This window comes from Oncorhynchus keta, chromosome 14 (assembly GCF_023373465.1).
Source record: "Oncorhynchus keta strain PuntledgeMale-10-30-2019 chromosome 14, Oket_V2, whole genome shotgun sequence".
NCBI lineage: Eukaryota > Metazoa > Chordata > Actinopteri > Salmoniformes > Salmonidae > Oncorhynchus > Oncorhynchus keta.
The window spans coordinates 36003960-36011961 of NC_068434.1; positions in this window are offsets into that span (position 1 = coordinate 36003960).

The window sequence follows — 8002 nt, forward strand, 5'->3', positions numbered from 1 at the left end:
GCAATGTGGAGGAGGAAGAGGGGAGGCTTTCAACATGCTTCAATGCTTGAATGGGTAAATGGAGGGCTAAATCAGCATTCATTTCCAGACTTGTCTTATATAACTCTGAATGGATGTCCCCTCCCTGACTGAGGAGACACCATCTATTAGCTAGGGACCAGAGCACTCTAAATAGAAGCTTCTGTTTGGGACTATTGTCCTTGAATGAATTCAAACGGACAGCCTGGATACCAGCTAAATGATAACATCCACATTATGGTGAAAAGGGCTTCAATTGCTTTTGTTTGAAGGAACTTTTGTTACATGTAGCAACAAGCTAAATAATTACTTAAATGATCAATAGCATGTACATTGTGTCTGGTTTGGGATGGGACTACAGTAAAAACAACGTTGCAGGATGAAGAGGGATGCAGCCCTTGGTTTGGTTTCTGTGCACATGAGGGGGTCTTACACTTTCTCTTGAGTTACTTTCTCTTGAGTTACCTGGCAACCAACTGCCTTGGTCCCAAAACAAAAGAGCTTCTCTTTTAAATGTTTTGTTGTGCCCTAGCTTTGTCACATTTTTATGCCAAATGAAACAAATGTGCTGACCACTAGGAACCAATAAACTAATTCAGGGTGAGGGCTACATGGAAACTTTGAATAAAATACTGAAACAGGTAGCAAGTAAACAGATATCTATTTCCTCCCGTTTCAATGTATTTCCCATTTCAATAAGACAAATCGACCTTGATATGTCTGTCTATTAAGTTGAACAGTTAAGCAGGAAGTACATGATCTCTGTGTCACTGGGGAGTGGCAGAAATGCTGCCCCTTGACCATAGCTTGACTTTTGGTGAGCGGAGCGTGTTCCTTCTGATCGGTAGGCTACATGGACCTCTGAAGGGTCATATTTTGGTGGTGTCTCTCATTCACCATAAACAGTTGTAATGAAACACATAGAAGTTACTGTTTAAGACTTGAATTAATTGTAGAACTTTTTAAAAGCTAAATTACATACAGTAACAATGTTTGTTTAGTAGTAATAATAAGTATCAAGCAACTAAAGGCATTGTACAGTAAAATAATTGAATGTACTGTAACACAATTAAACACGTTAAGAAGGTTAGAACAGTCCCAGTGATGGGTCATTCTGTTGATCAGGTGGCTTAGACTTAAGCCTGTTGTCTGTCATTTCCTTCACTCATCAGGACACAGATCTGAAACAGAAACAGTGAAGATATTTACAGGAGTGAATGCTCTCCCAGTACGAAATAACTCATTCCGTTTTAAGAGAGTTATGTTTCATTAGATGGTAAAAGGTGAGAGAAGTACATTAACTGTATCATACCCAGGTCCCCAAAGTGGTATTGTGGGAGGAAGTTGAGACACTGCATGTTTCTTAAAGGTCTCCAGTTATGAGGCTTCTAATCTCCTCCTAGTCCTTGCTGAGAGAAAGAGAGGGTGGGTTTTTTGTGTCTGACTGGAGAGATTGATGGTGGGATTGGTACGGGTGATGATGATACTATAAAAACACGGACAAAGCAAATTACTTTAATCATTTGACTTACTGAAGAGAATGTTGTTTCTGCTACTGGTCTCTCCCTCAGAGGTCGACACGACAGTAGAGTCTGGTCACAGGAGGCAGTCACGGCAGGTTTCAGGGTGCTTACCATCATGGTCAAATCAAAGTTTGTCACGTGTGCCGAACAGGTGTACACCTTACAGTGAAATGCTTACTTACCGGCCCTAACCAACAGTGCAATTAAGTAAAAAATAGTTATTAAGTGAAAAATAGCTAACACTAATTGAGGTAGTATGTATATGTAGGTATGGTTAAAGTGACTATGCAAATAGGACAAACAGAGTAGCAGCAGGGTTTGGGAGGGCAGGACAATGCAAATAGTCCGGGTAGCCATTTGATTACTTGTTCAGGAGTCTTATGGCTTGGGGGTAAAAACTGTTGAGAAGTCTTTTGGTCCTAGACTTGGCGCTCCGCTACCGCTTGCCATGCGGTAGTACAGAGAACATTCTATGACTGGGGTTGGCTGGGGTCTTTCTCTGACACTGCCTGGTGTAGAGGTCCTTGGATGGCAGGCAGCTTAGCCCCAGTGATGTACTAGGCCGTACGCACTACCCTCTGTATTGCCTTGCGGTCAGAGGTCGAGCAGTTGCCGTACCAGGCAGTGATACAACCAGTGCTCTTGATGTTGCAGCTGTAGAACCCTTTGAGGATCTGAGGACCCATGCCAAATTTTTTAAGTTTCCTGAGGGGGAATAGGCTTTGTCGCATCCTCTTCACAACTGTCTTGGTGTGTTTGTACCATTCTATTTTGTTGGTGATGTGGACACCAAGGAACTTGAAGCTCTCAACCTGCTCCTCTACAGCCCCTTCAATGAGAATGGGGATGTGCTCGGTCCTCCAGTTCCTGTAGTTCAATCATCTCCTTAATCTTGATTATGTTGAGCGATAGGCTGTTATTCTGGCACTACCTGGCCAAGTCTCTGACCTCCTCCCTATAGGCTGTCTCGTCGTTGTCAGTGATCAAGCCTACCACTGTTGTGTCGTCGGAAAACTTAATGATGGTGTTGGAGTCATGCTCTGCCATGCAGTCATGGGTGAAAAGTGTTGGATGTGTTGCTACCTAATCTCACCACTTGGGGGGCAGCCCGTCAGGAAGTCCAGGATCCAGTTGCAGAGGGAGGTGTTTAGTCTCAGGATCCATAGCTTAGTGATGAGCTTTGAGGGAACTATGGTGTTGAACGCTGAGCTCTAGTCAATGAATAGCATTCTCACGTAGGTGTTCCTTTCATCCTGGCGGGAAAGGGCAGTGTGCAATACAGATTTCATCATCTGTGGATCTGTTTGGGCGGTATGCAAATTGGAATGGGTCTAGGGTTTCTGGGATAATGGTGTTAATGTGAGCCATTACCAGCCTTTCAAAGCAATTCATGGCTACCGACAAGAGTGCTACGGGTCTGTAGTCATTCATGGGCACACGGACTGGTGGTCTGCTTGAAACATGTTGGTATTACAGACTCAATCAGGGATATGTTGTGAATGTTGACTTGTTTAAAGGTCTTACTCATGTTGACTACGGAGAGTGTGATAACAGTCGTCCGGAACAGCTGATGCTCTCATGCATGCCTTAGTGTTGCTTGCCTCAACGCGATTTAATCGTCTGGTAGGCTCATGTCACTGGGCAGCTCGTGGCTGTGCTTCCCTTTGTAGTCTGTAATAGTTTGAAACCTCTGCCACATAAGACGTGCGTCGGAGCCGGTGTAGTACGATTAGCCCTGTATTGGTGCTTTGCCTGTTTGATGGTTCGTTGGCTGGCATAGCAGGATTTCTTATAAGCTTCCGGGTTAGAGTCCTGCACCTTGAAAATGGCAGCTCTACCCTTTAGCTCAGTGTGAATGTTGTCTGTAATCCATGGTTTCTGGTTGGGGTATGTTCGTACAGTCACTGTGGGGACGACATCCTCGATGCACTTATTGATATAGCCAGTGACTGATGTCATGTACTCAATGCCATCGGAAGAATCCCGGAACATGTTCCAGTCTGTGCTGACAAAACAGTAGTTTTGCATCTGCTTCATCTGACAACTTTTTTTACAGACCGAGCCACTGGTGCTTCCTGCTTTAATTTGTGCATGTAAGCAGGAATCAGGAGGATAGAATTGTGGTCAGATTTACCAAATGGAGTGCAAGGGAGAGCTTTGTATGTGGAGTACAGGTGATCTAGTATTTTTTTCCCTCTGGTTGCACATCAACATGTTGATAGAAATTAGGTAAAACTGATGTTTCCCTGCATTAAAATCCCCCGGCCACTAGGAGTGACGCCTCTGGGTGAGCGGTTTCCTGATACAGCTGATTGAGCGAGGTCTTAGTGCCAGCATCTGTCTGTGGTGGTAAATTAACAGCCATGAAAAGTGTGGATAAAAACTCTTGGCAAATAGTGTGGTCTACAGTTTATCATAACTTACTCTACTTCAGGCGAGCAAAATCTAGAGACTTTCTTAGATTTTGTGCACCAGCCGTTGTTTACAAATATGCACAGACCGCCTCCCTGACTATAGGCAGGAATTAAAACAGGAAGCACCCGTGGCAAGGTCTGGATGAGTATAAACAGACCACCTGAGGCAAAAAGACAGTACAGGGACAAAGAGGAGTCACAACATGAGACGCATTTGGCAGGGACTTTTAGAATAATTGATTATAAAAGGAAAAGCAGCCAGGTCGCGGACACGACACTTCACTCCCAGACAAGCTAAAGACCTTTTTTCCCTGCTTCAAGGAAAACAATAGCCACTGGGTCGAAAGGTTCACCTTCCAACAGGACAACGGCCCTAAGCACACAGCCAAAACAACGCAGGGGTGGCTTCGGGACAAGTCCTTGAGTTGCCCAGCCAGAGCCCGATCGAAAATCTCTAGAGAGACCTGACGGAGCTTGAGAGGATCTGCAGAGAAGAATGGGAGAAACTCCCCAAATACAGGTGTGCCAAGCTTGTAGTGTCATGCCCAAGAAGACTTGAGGCTGCAATCGCTGCAAAAGGTGCTTCGACAAAGTACTGAGTAAAGGGATATGTTTAAAAAAAATAATAATACATTTGCAAACATTTCTAAAAAACTGTTTAACCCATTATGGGTTATTGTGTAGATTGATAAAAATGTAATCAATTTTAGAATAAGGCTGTAACTTAACAATGTGGAAAAAGTCAAGGGATCTGTATACTTTCCAAATGCGCTGTATGTGTGAATGTTGTTCATCAACTATAGCTCAGCTTTTAACACCCTAGTGCCCTCCAAGCTCATCACTAAGCTCGGGGCCTTGGATCTGAACTCTTCCCTGTGCAACTGGGTCCTAGATTTACTGAAGAGACGACCACAGGTGCTGAGGGAAGGCAACAACACATCCACCCAGGGGTGTGTGCGCTCAGCCCCCTCCTGTACTCCCTGTTCACCCATGACTGCTTGGCCACAGAGGACTTCAACTCATCATGGCATGGCACCATGACAAACAGACGTCTCACAAGTCCTCAACTGGCAGCTTCATTAAATAGTACCTGCAAAACCAGTCTCAACGTCAACAGTGAAGAGGCGACTCCAGGATGCTGGACTTCTTGGCAGAGTTGCAAAGAAAAAGCCATATCTCAGACTGGCCAATAAAAAGAAAAGTTTAAGATGGTCAAAAGAATACAGATGCTGGATGGACAGAGGAAGGCCAGCATCCCGGAGTCGCCTCTTCACTGTTGTTGAGACTGGTGTTTTGCAGGTACTATTTAATGAAGCTGCCAGTTGAGGACTTGAGGCGTCTTTTCAGCCATACCTGTTGCTGACAGGTGTATAAAATCGAGCACACAGCCATACAATCTCCATAGACAAAAATTGGCAGTTGAATAGTCTTACTGAACAGCTCAGTGACTTTCAACGTGGCACCGTCATAGGATGCAACCTTTCCAACAATGTCTGCCCTGTTAGAGCTGCCCCGGTCAACTGTAAGTGCAGTTATTTTGAAGTGGAAACATCTTGGAGCAACAACGGCTTAGCTGTGAAGTGGTAGGCCACACAAGCTCACAGAATGGGACCGCCGAGTGCTAAAGCGCATAGCAAGTAAAAATCGTCTGTCCTAGGTTGCAACACTCACTACAGAGTTTCAAACTGCCTCTGGAAGCAACAACAGCATAATAACTGTTCGTAGGGAGCTTCATGAAATGGGTTTCCATGGCTGAGCAGCAACACACAAGCCTAAGATCACCATACGCAATGCCAAGTGTCGGCTGGAGTGATGTAAAACTCGCCGCCATTGGACTCCGGAGCAGTGGAAACGCTTCACCATTTGGTAGTCCGACTGCCAAACCCAGATTTGTCCAATGCCAGGAGAACTCTACCTGCTCGAATGCACAGTGGCAACTGTAAAGTTTGTCGGAGTAGGAATAATGGTCTGGGGCTGTTTTTCATGGTTCGGGCTAGGCCCCTTAGTTCCAGTAAAGGGAAATCTTTATGCTGCAGCATAAATTACATCCTAGACGAATCTGTGCTTCCAACTTTGTGGCAACAGTTTGGGGAAGGCCCTTTCCTGTTTTAGCATGACAATGCCCTGTGCACAAAGTGAGGTCCTTACAGAAATGGTTTGTCAAGATCGGTGTGGAAGAACTTAACTGGCCTGCACAGAGTCCTGACCTCAACCCCATCAAACACCTTCGGGATTAATTGGAGTGCCGACTGTGAGCCAGGCCTAATCGCCCAACATCACTAATGCTCTTGTGGTTGAATGGAAGCAAGTCTTTGCAGCAATGTTCTAACATCTAGTGGAAAGCTTTCCAGAAGAGTGGAGGCTGTTATATCAGCAAAGGGGGGGGGGGGACCAACTCCATATTAATACCCATGATTTTGGAATGAGATGTTTGACAAGCAGTTGTCCACAGTGTATATCAGTGTAGTTACGTACATAAAGAGATTCTTCAATACTTTTTAGCCAGTAGTTCTTAAAGTGGTCCCTGGAAATTGTGTACTAGGTCACATACAGTGGGGCAAAAAAGTATTTTGTCAGCCACCAATTGTGCAAGTTCTCCAGCTTAAAAATATGAGAGAGGCCTGTAATTTTCATCATAGGTACACTTCAACTATGACAGACAAAATGAGAAAAAAACATCCAGAAAATCACATTGTAGGATTTTTAATGAATTTATTTGCAAATTATGGTGGAAAATAAGTAATTGGTCACCTACAAACAAGCAAGATTTCTGTCTCTCACAGACCTGTAACTTCTTTAAGAGGCTCCTCTGTCCTCCACTCATTATCTGTATTAATGGCACCTGTTTGAACTTGTTATCAGTATAAAAGACACCTGTCCACAACCTCAAACAGTCACACTCCAAACTCCACTATGGTCAAGACCAAAGAGCTGTCAAAGGACACCAGAAACAAAATTGTAGACCTGCACAAGGCTGGGAAGACTGAATCTGCAATAGGTAAGCAGCTTGGTTTGAAGAAATCAACTGTGGGAGCAATTATTAGGAAATGGAAGACATAAAAGACCACTGATAATCTCCCTCGATCTGGAGCTCCACGCAAGATCTCACCCCGTGGGGTCAAAATGATCCCAGAACCACATGGGGGGACCTAGTGAATGACCTGCAGAGAGCTGGGACCAAAGTAATATAAATATATGCCATTTAGCTGACGCTTTTATCCAAAGCGACTTACAGTCATGTGTGCATACATTCTACGTATGGGTGGTCCCGGGAATCGAACCCACTACCCTGGCGTTACAAGCGCCATGCTCTAAGCCTACCATCAGCAAGGGCATTGAAGATGAAACGTGGCTGGGTCTTTCAGCATGACAATGATCCCAAACACCCAAGGGGTGCGTCACCTGAATGGGTTGATTCACTGATGTGGTCATCCTGTCTGGGTTGGCTGCTCCAGTTTCAACTGTTCTGCCTTATTATTATTCGACCATGCTGGTCATTTATGAACATTTGAACATCTTGGCCATGTTCTGTTATAATCTCCACCCGGCACAGCCAGAAGAGGACTGGCCACCCCACATAGCCTGTTTCTTCCTAGGTTTTGGCCTTTCTAGGGAGTTATTCCTAGCCACCGTGCTTCTACACCTGCATTGCTTGCCGTTTGGGGTTTTAGGCTGGGTTTCTGTACAGCACTTTGAGATATCAGCTGATGTACGAAGGGCTATATAAATACATTTGATTTGATTTGAAACACACCGCCCGGGCAATGAAGGAGTGGCTTCGTAAGAAGCATTTCAAGGTCCTGGAGTGGCCTAGCCAGTCTCCAGATCTCAACCCCATAGAAAATCTTTGGAGGGAGTTGAAAGTCCATGTTGGGATGGTGTTCTTGGGGTTGTACTCATCCTTCTTCTTCCTCCAAACACAGCAAGTGGAGTTTAGACTAAAAGGCTCTATTTTTGTCTCATAAGACCACATGACCTTCTCCCATTCCTCCTCTGGATCATCCAGATGGTCATTGGCAAACTTCAGACGGCCCTGGACATGCGCTG